The 26,546-nt window shown below is 39.2% G+C and overlaps 1 protein-coding gene and 1 long non-coding RNA gene across 10 annotated transcripts in view; one reads left to right on the forward strand and one right to left on the reverse strand.

Annotated features, from left to right (window-relative positions):
- The window catches only part of LOC138739226 (protocadherin Fat 3-like), a 781,242-nt gene that overhangs the window by 321,291 nt on the left and 433,405 nt on the right, over positions 1–26,546 (reverse strand). The window lies entirely within an intron of this gene.
- The window catches only part of LOC138739228 (uncharacterized), a 43,134-nt gene continuing 29,004 nt past the window's right edge, over positions 12,417–26,546 (forward strand). The window contains exon 1 of the long non-coding RNA XR_011342100.1: positions 12,417–12,520. This is a non-coding gene — a long non-coding RNA (uncharacterized lncRNA). The remainder of the gene's footprint in view (positions 12,521–26,546) is intronic.

Here is a 26,546-nt window from a genome sequence, read left to right on the forward strand (position 1 = left end):
ACCACCTCATGTCCTCGATGGGGTGAAGTCTGATATCTGTGATGTTGCAGGCCGTGTAAAAATCCCTCTGAAGTTTATTCCTCCCCTGAGAGTTGGTACCTCCATACCAGGCTGTGATGCAATCAGCCAGAATGCTCTCCATGGTACACCTGTAGAAGTTTACGAGAGTCTTCAGTGACATACTCAATCTCCTCAGATACCTCAAAGTATATCCGCTGATGAGCCTTCTTTGTGATTGCCTGGACGTGGAGGCTCCAGGATAGATCCTCAGAGACGTTGACACATAGGAATTTGACCCTCTCCACTACTGAGCCCTCAATGAGGATTGGGTTGTGTTCCCTCAACTTCCTTCATGTCCTTGGTTTTGCTGACCTTGAGCATAAAGTTGTTGTTATTACGAGCTATCTATCTCCCTCCTGTATGCTTCCTCATTGCTCTTTGTGATTCTGCCGACAACTGTGGCAAACGTAGACAGCTTGGAATTGTGCAGTCATAGGTGTATAATGAGTAGAGCAGTGGGCTAAGAACACATCCTTGGAGTGTGCCTGTGTTGATAATCAGTGAGGAGAAGGTTGCTTCTAATTCATTCTGACTGTGGTCTTCCAATGAAAAAGTCAAGGATCCAGTTGCAGAGAGGGGGTACAGAGGCCTAGAGTTTGTAGCTTCTTGATCAGCACTCAGGGAATAATGGTATTGAAGACTGAGTTGTAGTCAATGAAGAGCAGCTGCATGTATAAAATGCTGTTTTCAAGGTGATCCAGACCTGATTAGAAAGTCAGCAATATTGCATCTGCTATGGAGCGTTTGTGACGATAGGTGAATTGTAGCAGGTCCTGATCTTTGCTTAGGTACGTGTTAATTCTGGCCATGACCAGCCTCACAGAGCATTTCATCACAGAAGTTAATGCTACTGGTAAAGGTAAAGGTATTGGACAATAGTTGTTGAGGCAGCTCACACTACTCTTTTTGGGTACTGGGATGATTGTTGCCCTCTTCAAGGAGATGGGAACCTCTGATTGCACCAATGAGAGGCTGAAAATGTCTGTGAACACTCTGGCTAGTTGGTTGGTACAGATTTTCAATACCCTGCCAAGTACACCAGCAGGACCTGATGCCTTGCAAGGGTTCACCCTCTTGAATGATGCTCTGATGTCTCCCTCAGAGACAGTGGACACAGCCCAGTACATAATAAGGAATACTCTCTTTACCATAGAGAAAATCTACATGGAACACTGCCGTTGGAAAGCAGCAGCAATTATCAAGGATCTACACCACCCAAGTCATGCTCTGTTCTTGCTAGTGCCGTCAGGGAAGAAGTATAGGTGCCACAAGACTCATTCCACCAGGTTTAGGAACAGTTACTAGCCCTCCATCATCAGACACCTAAATAATAGACTCAATCTATTATTTTACACAGTGCTTGAAAGCTGGGTATTTTCTGCCTTTTGAGGGCTGTATAAATGCATCAAAGGTGGATTGGGGGGGTGGGGTGGGGGTCTAAACTTTCCTGGCTTCGATTGTATCAGAGGTGGAGCATATAGATATGGGGCCAGTGTAAAAGGATGAGCTGTGTTGCTATGCTGCTGTGCTACATGTCCCGCCTCTTTTGCTTCGGGAAGCCAGCTTGCAGTGTAAAAGGACTCCTGGACTTGGCTTTTCTTCTGTTGTGTGTGAACAAGCTACCCTGGGTTCCAGAGACAGAAATAATGTGGCTTTTCAGTGTAAAAAGGGCTATAGACTTATTTAAGGACTCTTATTTTGCACATTATTTATTACTGGATTTTTTCCTACATTTGCATTCGATGCATTTTCATTTCTTTGTCTGTTTACATTTCTCTTTTTTCTCTATATATATCCTTTTCTTGAGTACAATTTATACTAGCGCAAAGTTGAAATTCTGCTTGACCCTCAAGAAAAAGGATCTCGAGGTTGTATGCAAAGTCATATATGTACTCTGACAATAAATTTGAACTTGAACTTGGACATATGAAATTGAACATAACTGGTTCTCATTTATTTCACACTGATAACCTCTCATAAAAAAGGGAAAATAAATGATTTAGAAAGAAAGAAAATGACATAATTATACTAATTAATTGATAGATTTCATAAATTCAAGGACCAATTAGCTGATGATTTAAAGGGCTTGTCTTAACTTTTCAGAATTTATTCACTTCTCCCTCGAGCTTCCAACATAATAATGAAAAACTGGATTAAATAACAGATACCTCCTATAATCTGCTCCATGTATTCATCTCTCCCACATTTGTACCTCTAACACTGGACTCATTTAGCAGTAATTGAAGCAAAGATTAGTTCTAATCATTAAGTTGCTCGACTCTGCAGTAAGAAGAATATGGAACCAGTTATGAGCTGTGTCAATGGTTCAATCAACATAATTTATCTCTTTATAATTGAAAAGAAATACTTATTTTCTGTTGGTCATCTTAACTGACACATCAACTGCTCTACAGTGTGTTCTACCATACTCAGCAGAATCTGCTCCTTTCTAATCCCAAGCCAACAATTTTGCTGTCCATGCTATTGTGTTCTCACCTCCTTCTCTGTGGTTCGCTGTTATTCTTTCAACAACTAAAATTCCTGTGCTATCAACTGAAATACTCAGTGCTTTGCCAGAAACACACGCTTGCGCACATTTTCTACTTTGTACGTTTCAACAAGGTCACCATTCTTTCATTTAAACTGATGACAACAAATGCCCAAACTGTTCAACTTTCCATAGATTCCCTATAAATGACTTTTTTTTTGGACTTCCACTCTTTTGACAATGAGATAAGGGAAATTAATTATTTTTTGACCCTGACCATAAAGAATGTTTGAATTTCACTGGGTTGCTGTCCTTATTTGTTTCATGGATGATTTATGGAATGCATGGCTTCAAGAAGCATTTCAAATATATTTGATCAATTTATCTATCAACATATCACAGTAAATTAAATGCTTTGAATTTTAACCTAGTTAAACATGTATTGCACCAGACATTACAATAAATGTGAAAACATTGTAAACTTGGTGAGTGTCTATGCAGTGAAACATAGCAAATTTACTCTCGCTCAGATTTAAGGTTTATTGACAGAGTACATACATGAAATCACATACAACCCTGAGATTCTTTATTTTTCCCATGAGTGCAGCAGAATGACCACTAATTGGTAGTGTAAGAAATAAACTGCACACAGTATGAACATGTAAACAAACAAAAGAACTGTAAACAAATAACAAATGTAAACAAACTGAATGTGCAATACAAGGCGAGCAAAGAAAATCAATAAAGTGCACAAGTAAGAGTTGTTAAATTAGTCCGATTGAGTTTGTCGTTGAGCCGTCTGATGGTGGAGGGGTAGCAGCTGTTCCTGAACCTGGTGGTGTGAGTCTTGTGGCACCTATACCTCTTTCCTAATGGCAGCAGCAAGAACAGACCGTCCGCTGGATGGTGAGGATCTTTGATAATTGATACTGGCAGCGTTTCCTGCAGATGTACTCAAAAGTGGAGAGGGTTTTGCCTGTGATGTCCTGGGCTCTGTCCACTACATTTTGGAGGGTTTTACGATCAGGGGTATTGGTGTTCCCATACCAGACTGTGATGCAGCTGGTCAGCACACTTTCCACCAAACATCTGTAGAATTTTCCAGGGTTTCTGGTGTCATCCCAAACCTCCACAAACTCCTGAGGAAATAGAGGCGCTAATGTGCTTTCTTAGTGACTCCCAAGAACTTAAAATTTGCTCACCTTTAACACCTGTGATTCCCCCAATGATCACTGGATTGTAGACCTCTGGCTTTCCTTTCTTGAAGTCAACAATCATCTCCTTAGTTTTGGTGATATTGAGTGCAAGGTTGTTTTTGGTGCACCATTTAGTCAAGCCTTCCTGCTCTACTTTCAGACATTCCATGCACAAAGATCAATAATTTTACATGCCAAGATGGGTTTTATATATCATATAACATTAATTTCTCTGTGATCTCCAATCTTCTTATATCTATTAAAAAGCAAATTGGCAGTCGAGAGAGGAGGAAGACTGGGAGGACATTGAAAGTAGACTACACAGGTGGAAGAAGAGGGAAGTGGGGTAGATACCGGATCCAGAGAATGATAAATGGTTTGGAGGGTCCAAGAAATGATAAGGAGCAAAGACATAAATTGGGTGGAGCATTTGTATTTGAGAAAATTTTAAAGAGATGTGTGTGTGTGTGCGTGCGTGCGTGCGAGAGTGTGTGTGTGTGTGTGTGTGTGTGTGTGTGTGTGAGTGAGAGAGAGAGTGTGTGTGTGAGAGGGAGAGAGAGAGAGAGAGAGACAGAGAGAGAGAGAGTGAGTGTGTGTGTGTGTGTGTGTGTGTGCGTGTGTGTGTGTGTGTGTGTGAGAGGGAGGGAGAGAGAGAGAGAGATTTCATGGAAGCAATCCAGGCACAAATGTCCTTTATTATTCGAAGCCCACATTATTTTATAAGCCTAGTCAGTAATTGAAAGATTTGGACAAGTAATACGAATGGATAAGTGTAAGCCATTGGCATCACCACATTTCCCCAGATGCCTCCAAATACATAGCACAATGCAGGAAAAAATCATACACAAAATTTCTATTTGACTCTATCATCAAGTTTTTAATAAAATTCTATTCATAGCATATAAACACACATTTCAAAGCTTTCATGTTAACTTGCTAACATATGATTCTCATTTAATAATATCTCTCTTTAATAATTTTCATGCATTAAATGACACAGCAAATCTTATACCAACTGGAAAGAACCATAAAACTGAACAATTAAAACTTTCAATTTGCAAGTGTTAATCAGTTAGTCATAACGTTGCATCACCTAATCAAGCTATGCAAATTCAAAATCATCATTTTATCACACATGCATGTCACGAAGAGACAAAATAAGGTTCCTGTAAGCTCAGTCAGTTCAGGACAAAACATTCCTGTTAGATAGCAGAATGAACATTATGTACTAGCTTGATGCACTTCCACATATGCCCTAATCAAATATACAAGAACTGGAATATTCAAGGAACTTCATGGAGAACCAATGCAGAAGGAGAAAACAACTTGTAAACTGGGGAGAAGGAAGACAGACAAACAATTATTTATGTGCACAGTATGGTTCTGAGCATCAACTTGGATCTACATCCTGCATCACAGAGAATCCCATTCATAATTTGGATAGGACTATTTTGTTGCTGTGGTAAAGGCCAAACAACTTGACAGGAAGTTGTGAAGAAAAAAAATAAACATTTTTCAAAATGAGAAAATGTGTTGAAAGATATTAAATTGAAAACTGAAGGATGGGTTTTTACATGCTGGGTGGGTTTTCCTGGTGATTTGACACATGTGGGTCACATCCAAGGCTAGAGGACCATTTAGGAAAAACAGTCACCAAGAAGGGGATGATAAGTATTCAACTATTTTTGTGGTAGATGGTTCAAGTAAGAGTGAAATAGAAAACATGGGCATGATGAAAAGGTGCATATATAAATGCAGAGAAACAACAGGGAAATGTGTTGCTGCCCTCATATTATAAAAATGAGTTTGACGTTCTGTTTCCCTAAAAATAGTAATAAAATAAAGGCTACAATAAAAAAACTATTTCCTTCATTTTGGCTGTTCAGCATTCTAAAGCTTCCAATCCTACTAATTACGTGCACAACCTGATGTGTCCCAACCTTCATTGTATTACCGGTCATTGATCTAACTTTGATTTAATTGATTTACTATTGGCCACTATAATTACGACAAGGATGCTGTCTGTGAAAAATTAATTCAAGTTGAGCTGCAAATTAATGATCCATTTTAAAAGTTAAACATTATTTAACAATTCTGCATCTGTAAAACAAGAATTCAGCTCCATAGGGACAATGCACTTCTCAGCATTTACATCTTTGAGGTAGCACTGATATTTAAGATGATAGGAAAATATGGAACTTGAAAGAAACACTGCTCAGCCTCCATTTCAGTCATGTCAACAATGGCCTCTGAACTGTATACCAGATCATTTAACTCCAGCACCAGAGGTCGCTTAAAAGAACAGATCCAAAGAAAGGTAAAATTACTGAAATAAAATGAACGTTCTTTGACAAACAGAAAAACATTAAGGCAACAGTATCAAAGATTAAATCTTATTGTATAGTCTAAATGTGCGAACGTCACATTGGCAAGAGAGAGCAGGAAGGGTCAGATTAGATAGTGTTGTATTTCTGTGAGCACCATGCGATTCAAAATTGATACAACCCAGAGTAAATTATGCCAGCAAATAATTCTGGAGAAATATGAATTAATCATAGATCTTCACTTCCAATCTGGATCAAAACAACTGTATTCAACTCAATTTCAGGATTAGGCCCCCAGCAAATAATAGTAATTATCAAGTAAAAGAAACTTCAGGCCTTTATGACAGAATTAGTTTCCAGGCACAAAAGCATGACACATTGCAAGCCAGCTCCACTACTTGCTGAAACCTTGGTCCAAAAGTGCCCAAACTACAAAAAGTACCTTACTGGGGATTTAACTATCATTAAACGAGTGCTTGAGTTCTTCCATTGGCTGGGAGAACCCTCCCTCCAGTCTTCGAAGATACAGCACGTTGAAAGGCTAGAGATTTTATTCACAGGTGAATTTGCATGTTAAAAAGCAGTTCTTGCACTGATGCAGAGGATTTCTTGACATATCTAGTAATTTGTAATATTCTTCTAGCTCCACTCCACTGTACATGCATTTCCCCTCCTGCCATTTATCTCTTTCACCAGCATTTCATTGTCTGTGTCATAGAGAATCTCGGGGCTCTCTGCATGCCTCCTGCAGCCTATCTTTGATTTCTCCATGACAACCATAACGTGTGTTGCTACTGTCTGGCTGCCAGACGAGTGTGTCTTGTGCCTTTCTTTAGATGCTGCACACTAATGTGGTGTGATGAAGTGGAAATACTCACCAACTGATATACATTTTACAGATTTGAGCAGATGGTGTGTGGAACAATCATCAAACGGTGAACTAGTCAATTTGAACTCAATATGTGAGATGTTATAAGAGCAGGGAGCACAATTTAACCTGTGGATAATAATTCATTTATTGTTCTATATGGAATAGTTGATGTTTTTTTTTAAAAATGGTTTCCCATCAGCTATAGATTATTTTTAACTTTTAAAGTTATTTCATGTCAGAAATAATGTTTGAAATGCCTATTATTGGAGTTTCTTGAGGTTGTAACAAGAACAGATAAAAGAGAGCTGTTGGATATGGCGCAATTAGACTTTCAAAGGATCTTCAACAATATGCAACATAAGACCACACTTAATAACATTCGGTTATATGGAATAGAGGTTAATACATGGGGGAGGAAAGAGTACGGCAGAAAAGGAATATTCCATATGCCATCTGATTGGAGAGTGTCCAGTCAGAAGAGGAGGTGTTGTTCCTCCAATTTATGGGTGGTCTCAGTCTAGCAGTGCATGAGACCATGGACAGATGGACAGACATGTTGGCAAGGGAATGGGATGGAGAATTGAAATAAGTGGCCATTGGGAGATCCACGCTTCAGCAGCAGACAGAGCATAGGTGCTCAACAAAGTGATCTCCCAGACTGCATCCAGACTCTCTGATGTAGAGGAGGCCACAAAGGGAGCACCGGATGTAGTAGATGAAGCCTGCAGATTCAGAGGTGAAATATTGCTGTATGCATTCTGTGACAAATTGGCTGTAACAGAGGTCATTGGTGAGCCCGCAGATGTTGACAATCCAGAACAAATGCAAATACATTCAAGTTTGTTGACGTTAAGCTACGGGGTAGTGTAGCTCACGAGGACACAGAGAGGCATGGGGCAAATACAAAGTCAATAGATGAGGACTTGGTGGATGTGAAAAAATGCAAAGCCATTTTTTGGAAGTTATTAAAGTGCAATATCGATATGCTTTTTGCTTTCCTATTTGATTCCTGTACATGCACATCAACTTTCCATGATTTATATACAATGTTATTCAAGCTTCTCAAGTACTTTAGAGGGGCCCCAGTGTCATTGCACATGAATAACTGATGACAACAAAAAAAAAACATCTTACTTTAATTCTGCAGATCGCCTGTGAGACAGTACCTGGAATATCGTATACTGTACTGGTCTTAATTCTCTACTTAAGCAACATAATATGATAGAGTGAGCCCAATAATATTCACTAGATTGATTACTGGAATGGAGGGGCTTGTCTGATGAGGAGAGATTAAGCAGATTGGATCTGTACTCAGCTGACTATAGTAAAATGACAAATCAGCTCACTGGGCTTGCTAAAGTATATGTTTACCATGGCTGGGGCACCTATAAGAGGTCATAATCTCAAAACAAACTCAACCATTCAGTTCCTTCATCCAAAGGGCATTGACTCTTCAAATTCTTTACTTGAAAAAGTTACCCCTAAACTTCTTCCCTTCCACCCTTAACCTGTGTCCTCTGGTTTTTATCTCAGCGAACCTCTGGTAAAAGTAAAAACACTGAAATGCGCGAGGAACTCAGCTGGTCTATTGAGAATCTACAGGAGACAAAATATATTGCCGACATTTCGGGCCTGAGCCCTTCTTCAAGGAAAAAAATCAGAAAAGGCAGAATTAGGATATATCAAGAAGTCTCAGAATTCAAATAATGGGGGAGGAATCCAGACCAACAAAAGGTGTTAATTGTATGTTATAAGGAACTTGGTAGAATTTATCATGAGTGGAAAGGAGACAGGGAATGGAGAGACGAGAGGAGAAGCAAAGGGGTGTTCTTTTTACAAAAGCCAAAGAAGTCGATATTAATGCCATCTGGCTGGAGGGTGCCCAGTTGGAAGATGAAATGTTGTTCCTCCAATTTATGGGTGGTCTCAGTCTGGCAGTGCATGAAACCATGGACAGATGGACAGACATGTTGGCAAGGGAATGGATGGAGAATTGAAATAAGTGGCCATTGGGAGATCCACGCTTCAGTGGCAGGCAGAGCATAGGTGCTCAACAAACCAATCTCCCATTCTGCAACCAGTCTCTCCAATGTAGAGGAGAGCACAACGGGAGCACCGGATCTAATAGATGACCCCCTGCAGATCCAGAAGTAAAATATTGCTTCACTTAGAAGGACTGTTTGAGACCCCAAATAGTGGAGAGAGAGGGGATGTGGGCACAAGTGGAACATCTCCTGCAGTCACAGGAGTAGGTCCCAAGAAGATGATCGGTGGGGAGGGAGGAGTGGACAAAGGAGTCATGGAGGGAGTGGTCCCTGCAGAAGGCAAAGAGGGGAGGAGAAGGGAATATGTGCCTTGTGGTGGAATCATGTAGTAGGTGGTGGAAATGGCAGAGGAGGATGTGTTGGATGTGGAGGCTGGTGGGGTGGTAGGTGAGGACAGGAGAAATCCTGTCTATGTTGTGCATGGGGATGAAGGGGGGGCAAGGCAGATGCATTTTCCAGGACCACCGGAAAAAGCCTTCTTGCATATCATCTATCTACACCCATCATGCCTTGCCATACAACCTCAGGCATATTTTCTTTAACAATCCATACATTATTATTAATCAAAAGTAGATGCAGAAAATAGTTATACAGCAACTAATGAAGAGTATTCATTTTCAAGATAAACGGTAAATATAAATGGCTGGATTTTATGATGAAGCTCTTCTACGAATATTAGCATTCGGAGCCAGAGGAGTTCAACATCACAGAACGGACTCTTCTACCCAACTCATCCATGCTGACCAAATTAGCACTATGTCTGGTCCCATTTGTCTACATTTAGTCTATATCCTTTGAGCCCTTCCTACCCATAAATATGTCCAAATGCCTTTTGAAAGTTGTAATTGCATCCACTTATATGGTTTCACCTAGCAGCTCATTCTAGATTGGTCTATCCTCTGAGTGAAAAAGTTTCCCCTTAGGTCCCTCAAATCACTCTCCTCTTATGTTAAATCTTGCCTTCTAGTTCTAGAATCGTCTAACTTGAGGAAAAGACAACATTCATTTTATTTATGCCTCTTGTGATTTTTTAAACCTCAAGAAAGTCACCCTTTTAGCCTCCAATATTTTAAGGAATAAAGACCTAGCCTATCCAGTCTGTCCCTATAATTTAACCCCCTGGGCTTTGGCAACCTCCTTGTCTGCCATTCATCAAGATACATGTTGATCTTCTAATTCAGAACCTGCTCTTTTTTCCAGATCTTTCGATATTCTCAGTATCTGGAAACAATTGGTCCTTGTTTTGAATGAAATCAATGATTGAGCATCTGCAGCCCTCAGGGAGAGCATGCCACCAGTTTCACCAACACCTATCTTAAGACATTTTTCCTCATTTCAGTCCTGAACAGCTTACTACCAAATGACTTTTTGGCCAGCGAAGACACTCACTCTGCTGAGACTAGCATGAAATGCGGAGACCACTCATTTTTCCATTCTCTAAAGAAAACCGGTCTGGACAGCTCAATTTCACTGCTATTATTGAGTAAATACAATATGAATTTCTGGCAAGTGGATGCACAAAGTTAAATATGTAGATTGTGTTGGAATTCTGCTGATGCAGAAGCTTTTATGCTGGAATCAACACTCAAACACTCAGAGGAATGTGAATTATTATATTTATCTGATGGTCAGCACTCCAGAGGAGTTGAAACTTGTCTCTTTTAGTGTTAAATATGAATTTTACAAGCATGATAAATTTTATTTGTGTCCATGCAGCTCTTCAGTATGGCAAATTAACTTTTCCAAATGTTAGGTCTCAATCAATCAGATCTTATTTTTTATTGGATATCTTTCATGCACTTTAAATAAACATTTATTCTAATGTTAACCTTCTTCAACACAAAAATCTCTACTTTTTAACACAATCTTTCATTGCTTTTATTTTGCTATTTCTGGCTTTATTTGACTCTTCCTGATTCAGAATATTCACACCTCATTAGGAACTAATGGTTAGAAATTCATTCACAGTCATTCGGGCTAAACATTAATTTTAGAGGCAGACTACAATATGAAGATGGAATGCTATAAAATGCTTACACCATCAAGGAGGGATGAGTTTTTGGGTACTTTGATTTGAGTGAGTCACGCTGTTCATCCATTCCCCAAAGCCCAAGCAAACTGGGCAATGCTTTGATTCTCTGATAAACAGTGTTAGGTGTACCACCTAGGGAGTGAGCAAGTGCAAGTATAATGTAAACCATCACTGTTTGATTACCTCAGTCTCAAACTGAAGCTAAATTGTGCTGCGTTGATAAAAATGGTAGAATTTAAAAGCAAAACTACAGTGAATCCCATTTTGTCACTCTGCAATGCCTTTCAGTTACAAGTATTCAGTCCTTTCCTTAGAAATTATCCTGGATCTATTTCAAGCAACTCTGGGGTCTGTGCCCCAAGTGTTCACGAGGGGTTGCAGACACCAGGGAGCAAACAGGGAGAACACACACCACGTCCCTCCCCCATTCAGAAAGAGAATCAAAAGAGACAATCCCACAAGATGATGACTACGGTGGTGGACCAGTTAGGGGCTCAGTTGCTGAAGGACCCACACTGGCTGTGGGATGTTGGAGAGTGGCTCACAGGAACTAGGTATTGGAACTGGGATTCAAGAGTGCTGAGGGCAAGAATGGCTCCCAGAGGGGCCTGTGACATTGAAGGCTTCCTCATCACATCTGAAGCTTAGGTTGCCAGTGGTTTGGCCTGAAGTCTACGCGACTGCAGAGGGTGCAGGAGTGCTCGAGGCGAATCCACAGTCATTCAGTAACTCTGAAGAGGCTCTCTGCTCAAGATGACTCTTTGCCTGATGGCAGACAAGTTGATGCATATTATGTATATGACATTTTAATGCATCATTATGTGACAATAAGAGGAACTTCTGAACCTTTATAATAAAGACGACGGTGGAAATTTTGATATTTTTAAAAATAAATTTGTCCCATTTCAATGATATAAAATTTTCAACTGCACAAGAATATTGATCTTTTTTTTCAGAAAGCTCCTTTCAGTAAATTTAAACCTATCCCGAGCAGCACATTTGCTTCATTTCAGCAAGTCCTTGAAATGAATCACTATTGATTTACATGATCAATTATATGAAAACAGATAACTTATTTATAAAGCACCTCCACCAATATTATTTGAATTTAAAACATTGATGCACTATTGATTGTTTAGCCTTTGTTCAAAATATTTCAAAAAATTTTTAACTAAGTTTCTTTCCATTCATCCAATAAATAACATTTATATAAATCTATTTTTATCAATCTTTGCTGCATATGTGTAATCTGCTCAGACTACATATGAGGTTTATAATGTTAACCGAATAAGCAGTTTTATGATAGGTATTACCTGATTTGTCTCCTCTTTGAAAATTATATTTGAGACTTTTATCTTTTTGGTTTAGAACCACATCAAATAGAAAACCAAGATCAGAAACATACCAAATCTACAGTTTGCGATACTTCCTCACTTTGCATGATGTGACCATGACAACTTCTACAAATCACACAAAGCATATTAAATACTGTGCGATCAAAAAGGTATTGTACAAACTTTAAAAATTTGTTAATGAAATAAAAATACAGATTTATTTTTCAATCTAAATCCAGGTTTTGAACATGTGAAAGAATCAAAAGCATCCAGGAAAATGATGCCAGTTATTGTAGTTTCCAAAACAAAATGGCAGGACTTTTAATTATTGATGTTATCAGGAATATGCAGACTCCACTCTATATTCTATTATCTCCCTGTGGCATGTATCACTGGACATACACTCATGATTTTATTTTTAAACAGCCAAGGTGATAGGATGCAGCAGATGCTGGTGAAAGATTGCCTTCTGATTGAAATTCTGTGACGAGTGGCGTATTGCAGGGATCAGTGCTGGGATCCTTTCTATTTGTGATGTGCAATATAGGAGGAAAGACAAACACACTTGAGGATGACATGAAAATTGGTGGTGGCATTCTGGATATTCATGCAAGGTTGTCTAAACCTACAGGGGATAAAAATCAGAAGGAAAGTTGGAGAAGCAACCTTGATTTTAAATATTGGTTGGACATACATAGTAAAAGGCTTTGGAATGTTGATGAACTGAAGGACCTTGGTGGGTTCAAGTCCGTTGTTCCTTGATATGGCAACTCTAATTAATTGTGTGGTAAAGGAGGCATCTGGCATGCTTGCTTCATTGGTCAAAGCATGGAATATACAGTGCCCTCTATAATGTTTGGAACAAAAACAATTATTTTTTTAAACTTTATTTGCCCCCTGTGCTCCATAGTTTAAAATTTGTTAACAAACATTTCGCATGTGATTAAAATGTACATTTCAGATTTTATTCAAGGTTATTTGAATACATTTTAGTTTGACCATGTAGAAAGAGACACAAGACCTTTTTCCAAAATTCTGCAGTCTCTTTGCCTGGAGAAACCATCCGGTTTCTGTGGCTAATTACTGTTTTGCATCTTGCAGTGTAGCCTCTGTATTTCTGTTCATGAAGTCTTCTGTGGACAGTTGTCATTGAGACATCTGCCTCTTGATAAGTGTTTCTAATCTGTCGGACAGGTGTCTGGGGACTTTTCTTCACTATGATGTGAATACTTCCGTCATCAGTAGCAGAGGTCTTCCTTGGCTTACCAGTCCAGTTGCAATTACTGAGCTTACCAAAACGCTCTTTCTTTCTTCCTAATGATGTTCCAAACAGTGGATTTTGGTAATCCTAAGGTTTGGGAGATTTCTCTTATTGTTTTATTTTTGTTTTTTAGCCTCAAAATGGTTTCTTTGACACAACTCTGGTCCTCATGTTGAAAAAAGGTAATTAAAGACTCCAAAAGTGATCAAAAGCTTAGAAGCCTAGCTCTCTTATACCTGCATCAATGAAGCAATTAAACATACCTGAGTAATTGCAAACATCTGGAAAGCCAAATGTCCTTAATATTATTGTGCCCTGAAATGGGGGGAAGTCCGTGAACTACTCTTTGCAGACGATGCCGCTTTAGTTGCCCATTCAGAGCCAGCTCTTCAGCGCTTGACGTCCTGCTTTGCGGAAACTGCCAAAATGTTTGGCCTGGAAGTCAGCCTGAAGAAAACTGAGGTCCTCCATCAGCCAGCTCCCCACCATGACTACCATCCCCCCCACATCTCCATCGGGCACACAAAACTCAAAACGGTCAACCAGTTTACCTATCTCAGCTGCACCATTTCATCAGATGCAAGGATCGTCAATGAGATAGACAACAGACTCGCCAAGGCAAATAGCGCCTTTGGAAGACTACACAAAAGAGTCTGGAAAAACAACCAACTGAAAAACCTCACAAAGATAAGCGTATACAGAGCCGTTGTTATACCCACACTCCTGTTCGGCTCTGAATCATGGGTCCTCTACCGGCATCACCTACGGCTCCTAGAACGCTTCCACCAGCGTTGTCTCCGCTCCATCCTCAACATCCATTGGAGCACTTTCATCCCTAACGTCGAAGTATTCGAGATGGCAGAGGTCGACAGCATCGAGTCCACGCTGCTGAAGATCCAGCTGCGCTGGATGGGTCACGTCTCCAGAATGGAGGACCATCGCCTTCCCAAGATCGTGTTATATGGCGAGCTCTCCACTGGCCACCGTGACAGAGGTGCACCAAAGAAGAGGTACAAGGACTGGCTAAAGAAATCTCTTGGTGCCTGCCACATTGACCACCGCCAGTGGGCTGATATTGCCTCAAACCGTGCATCTTGGCGCCTCACAGTGTTTCGAAAAAAAAAATATGTAGGCCTTGCTATCCCTGGTAAAACAATCTAGTGAATCTTTTCTGCACTCCCTCCATGGCAAGGATGTCTTTCCTCAGATAAAGATACTCCAGGTGTGGTCTCACCAGGACCCTGTACAACTGCAGTGGAACCTCTGCTCCTGTTCTTGAAACCTCTTGCCATGAATGCCAACGTAACATTCACTTTCTTCACTGCCTACTGTATCTGCACACCCACTTTCAATGACTGTTGCACAGTGACACCCAAGTCTTGTTCCATCTCTCCTTTACCATTTAGGTAATAATCTTCTCTCCTGTTCTTGCCTCCAAAGTGTAAACCTCACATTTATTCACATTATATTGCATCTGCCATGCATTAGCCCACTCACCTAACTTGTCCAAGTCACCTGCATCCTCTTAACATCCTCTACTCAGCTAACCTTACCACCCAGTTTTGTGTCACCTGCAAACCTGGAGATGCTGCTTTCTATTCCCTCAACTAATTCATTGATATATATTGTGAAATACTGAGGTCCGAGCTTGAACCTTGTAGTACCCCACTAGTCACTGCCAGCCATTCTGAAAAGAACTCATTTATTCCTACTCTTTGCTAACTGTCTGTCAACCAATTCTCTATCCACATCAATAACATACCTCCTATACCATGTGCTTTAAGTTTGAACACTAATGTCCTGTGCGGGACCTTATGAAAAACCTGAAAGATAGGGGGTGAGAATTTGGGTGGGGAATGAGGGTAAGAGAGAGGGGCAAGAGCAAGGGAGAGAGAGTGGGGAGTGAAGAGGAGGACTGGGTAGAGAGGGGGAAGAGAAGGGGAGAGTGGATGAGAGAGGATTGGTGATGGGGAGATGGAGGAGGTGAGAGGAGTGCAAAGGAGGGGTAGAGGCAGTAAAATGTAGGCAAGAAAGGGATGAGAGAGAGAGGGGGCAGAAAAAGGTGTTGGGGAAGGGGTAGGGGAAAAGGGATGGGACAAAGGGGCACGGGGAAAAAGGGATGGGGAATTGGGTTGTTGCAAGGCAGAAGGATAATGGGGGAAGAGGAAAGGTGGGTATGGAGAATAGGTGAAGGGTTAATGGGGAAAGGGAATGAGTGAAGGGTGCAGGGGGAAGGTGGTAGGGGAAGGGGAAATGGGGAATGAGCAAGGTGTAGTTAGAAGGGGGAGTATGGAGTGGGGGATGTGGAGAAAAGAGATTGAGAGAGATGGAAATAGGATGTGAGATAAAGGTGAGAGAGATAGGAGAAAGCGAGAGAGCTAGGAAGAGGCAGAAAGAGCAGCGATCTGCAGATTAGATCAATAACAACTTACATTATCCCACTTTGTATGGATTAATTTCAGCTAAGACCTAAAACACCTCTTAATATTGCTCCACTGGGGAGAACATGAAATGAAAAACAATTTTCAACAAAGAGCTTGGCTGTTTTGTTCCATAGTTACATAACTTCTTTCACAGATTCTTTTCAATGCACAAATAGACAAAAAATGTTGTCGCTCGGTACTTCCTTCATGCTGTGGCTCCAATGCAGTCATGTGAGGAATATATACATAGATGGGAATTTGCCATGGATTACTTGAAGTAATGAAGATGGCGATGCTGCTGGAGCTGCTGGAGTGGCAGCACTAGATCCATGGAGAGAGAGTGAGCAGAGATGCAGTGCTCCCACAGGGTCCAGCCGCCCAGTCAACTGCCATCGTCTCAGTACCAGGCTTTCAACTGCCCACTGAGGGAGCCAACGGTGGTTTTAGTTGAAATCCCGCGACCACGGTTCTGCGCTCAAGATGGCGGCGCCTATTAATAGGCAGCCACCATGAGCGACTTGCAGACTCAGGGGCAGCAGAGGACTGGAGCAGGGCACCAGAGGATGGGAAGATCATGCACCATGTGAGAGGAAGAAGGGGAGGAGATGACCTGCAGGGACCGTGACCACGGCGGCAAACCGGTGAAGCGGGTCTGGCGTTGAGGGACCAGTGGATGTGGTGGCCTGCTGGTGAATCAAGGCGATGAACCCATGAAAGCTGTGGGCTGCTGGAGACTAGCTCTCACTGGCTAGAGGGGAGCCAGGTATCGGAACTTGGATGCAAAGAGGTGCTAAAGGGTATCTGACCATGTCGGGGATTGGATCTGGAGCTCGGGTTGCTGATGGTTTGGAATGGACTCTGTGTGGGTGCCGGAGGCAAATCTACAGACACTCGGTGACCCTGGGGGGATTCTCTTTTGCTTCTCTCTCTCTGACCGCGTCTGCCTATAAGTCTGACTGTAAGAGGCGCTTAGGCAATTCCTGCCTTGCAGTAGGCAAAAAGAAATTTCGTACACATTATACAAATGAACATTGTGCTCCTCTTTTATTTTTATTTAAAAAACAGAAAAACCAACACACATTTGCACAAATGTTAACATACACGCTCGGATACACCATTCCCTGACCACCTTGGCACCTTTGCTAACGGTATCGTTGGTATATTACCGATTACACTGGAACAACTGTCTCAGTCAATTACTCCAAGAACACTTGTAATTCAGACAAATAATGCATAAATGGTTGCCATTTATGGACAAATTTTCCATTGGACCCTCTTAAAATATCCCTTTTCCCCTACCCCTTCCCCAACTGATATCCTTAAACCATTATGCAAAAATAGGGCTCCTATCAGACTTGAAATGCAAGAAGATGAGACACTTGGCTAATAGGGATGTAAATGTTATCATGTCTTTCTGCAGGGAATTTAGGGAGTTGTTGGAAATTCCAAATATTGCAGAGTTGCAATTGATATTAAATATTTTGGATTGTGCACTTGAAAACTCAGCTCCAGAACCCTTGTATTTTCGGGGACTGATAAAACATGTGACTTAGATGGGAAGGCAAACAATTACATTGATTGCATTTGTTCTCTAGTCAGGATAAATGGCTGTCAGCTTGGACTCAGAAAAGTGAACCCTGTGCAGTGCCTTGAATTGATTAAGTCCCAAGTGAGTGCAGGAGGTAGAACAAATCCTCTCAATAGCCTATTCCCACAGTTTGCCTTCATTTGCCATTTCCAATTCTTGCTCCCATTCAGTAATTATTTTGGGAAGTGAATGACTTTTAATTGATAAGAGTAGAGCAATAAATTTTGAAATGTGTCCCTCTCATTCCTGGATTAGCTGATCCTAAATCTTCCCAGGGATGTTCAGCAGATAACAAAGGAGTTTGGGAAAGACTTCGAAATAAAATGTTGAATCTAAAAATAGCAAAATAAGTGTGATGTATTAAGCCGTATGTGTGTGTCAGAGAGATGAAGTTGTTAAGCACTCCGTCCTCATCGCGATCTTAAAGATATTTGATACCTTTAGTTTGCAATATATTTAAAAAAAAGGATTAGTAAATGAAGATGAAACTAAGTGATTGTTATTGAGGGGACCCTGAACTGATGCTGCTAAACGTCTAATCTGAAAACAAATTTTCACCTTATCGAGCACTGGATTGTCAGTGGGTTTTGTGGGAAAGGAAGAATACACCATGGTGGCTTAAGAAGATTATTTGCAAAATGACTCTTTCAGTTTACACCAGAAGAACTCAGGGAAATGCACCCAGTAATTTAGCTTGTATATGTGCTGCCCATCGATATACTGGAAATTGGGAACAAACCTTACAGTTTTGCAATAATGCTCTTTGAACGCTTGGAGATTTCCCAAACAAAGGAGGGAATTATTTTATTCAGAGAGGTGAAAAAATATTTTGGAAGAAATAAAGGAAATAGTTTGAAACAATCTTGGTAATATATTAATTTTGAGTATATTTATTCTGCCCATTAATGATAAGGGCAAATTGCTCCATCTTTGAAAATATGATTTCATCTGGTCAATAAGAGAAGTAATGACTTTTTATTAGGATGTTGGAGAATGTGTGTGATGTTTACACCTAGGTAGTTGAAACCTGAACAACTAAACTGAAAAGACAGTTCTGATTGGTTAAGTTGCAGAGCTGCTCTGCTGACGGGGTAACATTCACTCTTTTGAAGATTTAATTTATAACCTGAAAATGTGCCAGACTCCTCCAAAATGATTAGAAAGGAGGGAGTGCTTCTCTGTGGGTCAGTTACAAACAACAGCAAGTCATCGGCATATAGTGAAACTCACTTTTCCGGTCCATTTCGAACAATGCCTTTAAAGGTAGGGGAAGATTGTAACATAATTGACAATGGTTTGATTGTGATTGTTATAATCAGAGTGAATATTGTTTGTGTGAACAGATGGTTGAGATGCAGTGTAACGAAGGTGAATCTAGGAGATACTGGTAAACTTGTTACCAAATCTAAATATGTTACCAATATTACTGAAAGAGAAGTCTGATATATATGTTCACAAAATATTTTGTGTGCCAGAAGAGAATTAAGTTTCTAGGACAGTGGGTTAATGGGATGATTGAGTAGTTTTTTTTTAAATTTTTTATTTTTCACACCATAAATCACATTAACCATGGTACACACTTTTTCCTTTTCACACATATACAGTGCCATTTTCTCCACCCCCCCCTCCCATCCCACCCTCCCTACCTTCCCCCTCCCGTCCATTTAAGGTATACAATCTAGGATACATTAAACCAGTCAGACAATGTTGTCATTCAATAAAAATACACCAGAAATTCTACTGAGTCCATTCTTTTCATTTCCGTTTCCTTCCGTTAACTTAGGTAATGATTGTCCCCGGTAGGTTTTCGCTATTGTATTTAATGTAAGGTTCCCATATTTGTTTGAATATTTCAATATTATTTCTTAAACTATATGTTATTTTTTCTAATGGAATACATTTATTCATTTCTATATACCATTGTTGTATTTTCAAATTATCTTCCAATTTCCAGGTTGACACAATACATTTTTTTGCTATGGCTAGAGCTATCTTAACAAATCTTTTTTGTGCATCCTCCAAATCAATTCCAAATTCTTTGTTCTTTATGTTACTTAGGAGGAAGATCTCTGGATTCTTTGGTATATTGTTTTCTGTTATTTTATTTAATATCTGATTTAGATCTTCCCAAAATTTTTTTTACTTTCTCACATGTCCAGATTGCATGAATTGTTGTTCCCATTTCTTTTTTTACATCGAAAACATCTATCAGATACTGTTGGGTCCCATTTATTTAACTTTTGAGGTGTAATGTATAGCCTGTGTATCCAGTTATATTGTATCATACGTAACCTCGTATTTATTGTATTTCTCATCATTCCGGAGCATAACTTCTCCCATGTTTCCTTTTTTATCTTTATATTTAAATCTTGTTCCCATTTTTGTTTAGTTTTACCATTTGTTTCCTCATTCTCCTTTTCTTGCAGTTTAATATACATATTTGTTATAAATCTTTTGATTATCATTGTATCTGTAATCACATATTCAAGGTTACTTCCCTCTGGCAAGCTCAAGCTGCTTCCTAATTTATCCTTCAAGTAGGATCTCAATTGGTAATATGCCAGCGTTGTATCTTGAGTTATATTGTACTTATCTTTCATTTGTTCAAAGGATAAGAATCTATTTCCTGAAAAACAATTTTCTATTCTTTTAATCCCTTTTTTTCCCCATTCTCTAAAGGAAAGGTTATCTATTGTAAAAGGGAGTAACTTGTTTTGCGTCAATATTAGTTTTGGTAATTGATAATTTGTTTTATTTCTTTCTACATGAATCTTCTTCCAAATATTGAGGAGATGATGTAATACTGGAGAACTTCTATGTTGTACCAATTTTTCATCCCATTTATATAATATGTGTTCAGGTATCTTTTCCCCTATTTTATCTAATTCTAATCTCGTCCAATCTGGCTTTTTCCTTGTTTGATAAAAATCTGATAGGTATCTTAATTGTGCAGCTCTATAATAATTTTTAAAGTTTGGCAGTTGTAAGCCTCCTTGTTTATACCATTCTGTTAATTTATCTAGTGCTATCCTCAGTTTCCCCCCTCTCCATAAAAATTTCCTTTTTATTTTCTTTAACTCCTTGAAGAATTTCTCTGTAAGTTGTATTGGCAATGCCTGAAATAAGTATAATATCCTTGGAAAAATGTTCATTTTAATACAGTTTATCCTTCCTATTAGTGTTAGTGGTAAATCTTTCCAATGCTCTAAATCGTCCTGTAATTTTTTCATTAGTGGATAATAATTGAGTTTATATAGTTGGCCGAGATTTTTGTTTATTTGTACACCTAGGTATCTTATTGCTTGCATTTGCCATCTAAATGGTGATTCCTTCTTAAATTTTGAGAAATCCGCATTATTCATAGGCATTGCTTCACTTTTATTTACGTTTATCTTGTAACCCGACACTTCTCCATATTCCTTCAATTTCTTATATAATTCTTTTATTGATAGTTCTGGTTCTGTTAAGTACACTATAACATCATCCGCAAATAAACTGATTTTATATTCCTTGTCTTTTATTTTTATTCCTTTTATATTATTATCTGTTCTTATCAATTCTGCTAGTGGTTCTATAGCTAACGCAAACAATAAAGGTAATAGTGGGCATCCCTGCCGTGTTGACCTGCTTAAGTTATATTGCTTTGATACATGTCCATTTACTGTCACTTTCGCTAATGGTCCCTTATATAATGCTTTAATCCAATTAATATACTTCTCCAGTAAACTGAATTTTTGCAATACTTTGAACAAATAATTCCATTCTACTCTGTCAAAGGCCTTCTCTGCGTCTAAAGCAACTGCTACTGTAGGTGCTTTATTCCCTTCTACTGCATGAATTAAGTTAATAAATTTACAAATATTGTCTGTTGTGCGTCTTTTTTTGATAAATCCAGTTTGGTCTAAATTTACCATTTTCAGTACATACTCTGCTAATCTGTTTGCTAATAGTTTAGCTATTATCTTATAATCTGTGTTAAGTAAAGATATTGGTCTATATGACGCTGGTGAGAGTGGATCTTTCCCTTGCTTTAGTATTACTGTAATTATTGCTATTTTACATGAATCTGGTAAGCTTTGTGTTTTATCAATCTGGTTGATTACTTCCAGGAGGGGCGGAATTAATAAGTCTTTAAATGTTTTGTAGAATTCTATTGGGAATCCATCCTCTCCTGGTGTCTTATTATTTGGTAATTTTTTTTATTATCTCTTGTATTTCTACTATTCCAAATGGCTCTGTTAATTTATTTTGTTCCTCTATTTGTAGTTTTGGTAGTTCAATTTTAGTCAGAAATTTATCTATTTTCCCTTCTTTCCCTTCGTTTTCAGTTCGGTATAATTGTTCATAGAATTCTCTAAAGTTTTCCTTAATTTCTTTTGGATTATATGTAATTTGTTTGTCTTTTTTCCTTGATGCCAATACCATTTTCTTAGCTTGTTCTGTCTTAAGCTGCCATGCTAGGATTTTGTGCGTTTTTTCACCTAGTTCATAATATTTCTGTTTTGTCTTCATTATATTCTTCTCCACCTTATATGTTTGTAGTGTTTCATATTTTATTTTTTTTATCCGCCAATTCTCTTCTTTTAGTTGTATCTTCCTTCATTGCTAATTCTTTTTCTATATTTACTATTTCCCTTTCCAACTGCTCTGTTTCCTGATTATAGTCCTTCTTCATCTTGGTTACATAACTTATTATTTGCCCTCTAATGAATGCTTTCATTGCATCCCATAGTATAAACTAATCTTCCACTGATTCCGTATTTATTTCAAAATACATTTTTATTTGTTTTTCAATAAATTCTCTAAAATCCTGCCTTTTAAGTAACATAGAGTTTAATCTCCATCTATACATTCTATACAGGAGTGTGGGCATACATTCATACCCACACTCCTGTTCGGCTCCGAATCATAGGTCCTCTACCGGCATCACCTACGGCTCCTAGAACGCTTCCACCAGCGTTGTCTCCGCTCCATCCTCAACATCCATTGGAGCGCCTTCATCCCTAACGTCGAAGTACTCGAGATGGCAGAGGTCGACAGCATCGAGTCCACGCTGCTGAAAATCCAGCTGCACTGGGTGGGTCACGTCTCCAGAATGGAGGACCATCGCCTTCCCAAGATCGTGTTATATGGAGAGCTCTCCACTGGCCACCGTGACAGAGGTGCACCAAAGAAAAGGTACAAGGACTGCCTAAAGAAATCTCTTGGTGCCTGCCACATTGACCACCGCCAGTGGGCTGATATCGCCTCAAACCGTGCATCTTGGCGCCTCACAGTTTGGCGGGCAGCAACCTCCTTTGAGCCCACCTCACTGACAAAAGGCAAAGGAGGAAAAATCCAACACCCAACCCCAACCAACCAATTTTCCCCTGCAGCCGCTGCAACCGTGTCTGCCTGTCCCGCATCGGACTTGTCAGCCACAAACGAGCCTGCAGCTGACGTGGACTTTTACCCCCTCCATAAATCTTCGTCCGCGAAGCCAAGCCAAAGAGGAAGAATACATTCTTGGAGGGATGTCTTCTAACTTTACTGTCAATATTAAGGGCGAATGGTCCGATAGTATTCTAGCTTTATATTCTGTTTTTCTTACTCTATCTTGCATACGAGCTGATAACAAAAATAGGTCTATTCTTGAGTATGTTTTATGTCTAGCCGAGTAATATGAATATTCCTTTTCCTTTGGGTGTTGTTTCCTCCATATATCCAAAAGTTGCATTTCTTCCATCGATTTAATTATAAATTTGGTTACTTTGTTCTTTCTGTTAATTTTTTCCCCAGCTTTGTCCATATTTGAATCCAAATTCAGGTTGAAGTCCCCTCCTATTAATATGTTCCCTTGCGTATCTGCTACCTTCAAAAAGATATCTTGCATAAACTTTTGATCTTCTTCGTTAGGTGAATATACATTGAGTAGATTCCAAAACTCCGAATATATCTGACATTTTATCATTACATATCTCCCTGCTGGATCTATTATTTCCTCTTCCATTTTAAATGGCACATTTTTACTAATTAAAATAGCTACTCCTCTTGCTTTTGAATTATACGATGCTGCTGTTACGTGTCCTACCCAATCTCTCTTTAATTTCTTGTGCTCCAATTCAGTTAAATGTGTTTCTTGCACAAATGCTATATCAATTTTTTCTTTTTTCAGTAAATTTAGCAGTTTCTTCCTTTTAATTTGGTTATGTATTCCATTAATATTTAAAGTCATATAGTTCAACGTAGCCATTTTATACTTTGTTTATCTTCCCTTTCCGTTTCTCCATCATTACCTTTCCTTCTTATCCATTTCTGTTTTCTTGTTTTGAACCCTTTATAAGGCAACATTCCTAAAACATCAAACATTTTCCTTATTCTCCTATTTAAAACTTCTTTAGCCCCAATCTCCCCTTCCCCTCCTGAGTTGTCCTTTATCCCTTGTCGGACAACCACTTCTCCCCTCTCCATTTGGATTTGCGAATTTACTCGCAAGCGTCAGCTGATTTTGCAGTGACCGCAACTCCTCCACACCCAGCACCGCCCAGAAAAGATTTCACTTTTCATATGTAACAAAGGTCACTCTTTTAGATCCCTCCTTATTCCCTCTATTCCATTTCCTTCCCGTTATTAATTCTTGTCTATACTATCTATATTTTCCTCTAAATATGGATACATTCATGTATGCACATTATACATATACACACATATACCTCTTTACCCACATACATATAAATCGTGGTCATTTTTACTCTTATTACATATCTTCATCTCTCTGGTTGTTTTGTAGTTGTTCTGCAAATTTCCTTGCTTCCTCTGGATCCGAGAATAGTTTTTTTTTTCCATAGGATTGTTTTCGATGTATTGAACTCCTTTCTCTTCTTCAGGAGTTCAAAACTTATGTCTTTTTAGTTCTCAGTCTTTTGTACTCTCGTTACACGTCTTCATCCCTCAGTCTATTTTGTAATTGTTCTGCAAATTTTCGTGCTTCCTCTGTTTCCGAGAATAGTCTGTTTTGTTGTCCTGGAATAAATATTTTCAATACTGCTGGATGCTTTAGTATAAATTTATACCCTTTCTTCCATAAAATCGCCTTTGCTGTATTGAACTCCTTTCTCTTCTTCAGGAGTTCAAAACTTATATCTGGATAAATGAAGATTTTTTGCCCTTTGTACTCCAGTGGCTTGTTGCCCTCTCTTACTTTTTCCATTGTCTTCTCCAGTACCTTTTCTCTTGTAGTATATCTTATGAATTTTACTAAAATAGATCTTGGCCTTTGTTGTGGTTGTGGTTTAAAGGCCAATGCTCTATGTGCCCTTTCTATTTCCATATCTTGCTGTAGTTCTGGACATCCTAGGATCCTGGGGATCCAATCTTTTATAAACTCTCTCATATTCTTGCCTTCTTCATCTTCCTTAAGGCCCACTATCTTTATGTTATTTCTTCTGTTATAATTTTCCATTATATCTATTTTCTGAGCTAACAGTTCTTGTGTCTCTATAACTTTTTTATTAGATTCCTCTAATTTCTTTTTTAAGTCCTCTACCTCCATTTCTACTGCTGCTTCCCGCTCTTCCATCTTGTCCATTCTCTTTCCCATTTCTGTTAAGGTCATATCTATTTTATTCATTTTCTCTTCTGTATTGTTTATTCTTCTTCTTAAATCATTAAATTCTTGCGCTTGCCATTCTTTAAATGACTCCATGTATTCTTTAAAAAGAGAAAGTATATCCTTTATCTTGCCTTTCCCTTCTTCTTCTATTTCACTGTACTCTTCCTCTTCCTCTTCCTCTGGGTTGGCCATCTGTTGTTTCTTTGTTGCCCTTTTCTTCTCTTCTTTCTTGTTTTCGTTGTCTTCTATGTTCTCCTCTTGCTGCAGGTGTTTTGCAGCTGTCATTGCCGGCTGTGGAGATCGACTCCCCAGCTGGTCACCCCTCCCGTCGGTGTGTTTTTTTGCATGCGCGAGGAGTCGCGCATGCGCGGTTGCGCACTTTTACTCGGCTCAGCGAGCCATTTTTGTAGTCCACTTTCTACCGACCTGAGGGAGCGGGTTTCTCTCTCCACCGCGGGCCTCTTCGAACAGGTAAGGCCTTCTCCTTCTTCTTCCGTTGTCTTCTCTTCCTCTCTTCTTACCGTTGATTTCGATTTTTCTTTTTTCGTCGCCATCTTCTTTCCACCTTTATATTCACTTTTCTTTAATTTTTATTTTTGTGCCTTTGTGTTTTCCTTTGTTTTTTCCGACTTTTCTGGAGAGGGCTGGAGTTCACCGTCTGGCCACTACTCCATCACGTGACTCCTCCTGAATGATTGAGTAGTTGAAGGTCTAATAATAAAGGTCCGTAATCAGAGATCAAAATACTGGAATAATCTGAGAAAACTATTCATGGATTAAGAAACCATCCAAAAGAAATAATTTATCCAAGAGTATGAATTGTAGCATTGGAATTTTTTTTTTTCAGTTGAGGGTTCACAAAATCTCCAAGAGTCAATCAACACATTCTATAACACAAAATTAGAAAATGACTTGGTCATGGCGGATTGGGAAGTGCTGCAGGGATTAGATCAGACTAGAGCTGGATCCATAGCACGATTTAAATAATCCAAAAATTACTGTGTGGGAACCTAAAGTGACATCATTGAAGTTGGGTGCATAAACATTGACCAGTAGCACCTGTTTCAGCAAAAGCTTACCTGCCACAATGATATATTTCCCATTTCTATCTGCTATCACATTAGATGGTCCAAATTGGATATCTTTATTATTAAGATTTAAAGTTGAAATTGGAATGAAAATCCTGAATTACCACCTCATAGCCTTAACTCAGGGGTGTCAAACTCAAATTCACGGTGGGCCAAAATTAAAAACTTGGACTAAGTCGAGGGCCGAACTAAATATTTATTGAAAATTTTCAACAACATCTGCATGTTTTCTCTTCCTTCAATAT

Source organism: Narcine bancroftii, chromosome 7, assembly GCF_036971445.1.
Source record: "Narcine bancroftii isolate sNarBan1 chromosome 7, sNarBan1.hap1, whole genome shotgun sequence".
NCBI classification, from domain to species: Eukaryota; Metazoa; Chordata; class Chondrichthyes; order Torpediniformes; family Narcinidae; genus Narcine; species Narcine bancroftii.